The sequence below is a fragment of the Bison bison genome, unplaced genomic scaffold, assembly GCF_000754665.1.
Source record: "Bison bison bison isolate TAMUID 2011002044 unplaced genomic scaffold, Bison_UMD1.0 scf7180017852795, whole genome shotgun sequence".
Taxonomy (NCBI): Eukaryota; Metazoa; Chordata; class Mammalia; order Artiodactyla; family Bovidae; genus Bison; species Bison bison.
The window spans coordinates 6,321-6,702 of record NW_011483368.1 but is presented as its reverse complement, the minus strand read 5'-3'; the positions used below and the strand labels follow the sequence as shown (position 1 = coordinate 6,702).

Genomic DNA, 382 nt, shown 5'->3' with positions numbered 1-382 from the left:
CTTCCCTGGTGGCTCAGATGGTAAAGCGTCTGCCTACAATGCAGGAGACCCAGGTTCGATCCCTGGGTCAGGAAGATCCTCTGGAGAAGGAAATGGCAGCATGGACAGAGGAGAGTGAAAGGCTCCAGTCCATGGGGTCACAAAGAGTCGGACATGACTGAGCGACTTCACTTTCACTTAGTAGGCATACACTAAACTTAAATATTTAGATGCCTAACAATAGAACTTCAAATACACAAAACTTGTTTTGTGTAAATTTCTAGTTCTCTGCTAAATTCTTAATTTTGAATTTTATTCTTTGTATATATTAGGCATTTTAAACTGTATATATCTGATAGCTATTACATGAATTGCCCCCACCTCTTGAAGTAAAAGCACGTAT

General features: G+C 40.1%; 1 non-coding gene across 1 annotated transcript; it reads left to right on the top strand.

Moving 5' to 3' along the window:
- Positions 1-2: 2 nt before the first annotated feature.
- On the top strand, positions 3-75 carry TRNAC-ACA. Its single transcript has one exon. It is a non-coding gene; the product is annotated as a tRNA-Cys (tRNA).
- The last annotated feature ends 307 nt before the right edge of the window (positions 76-382 follow it).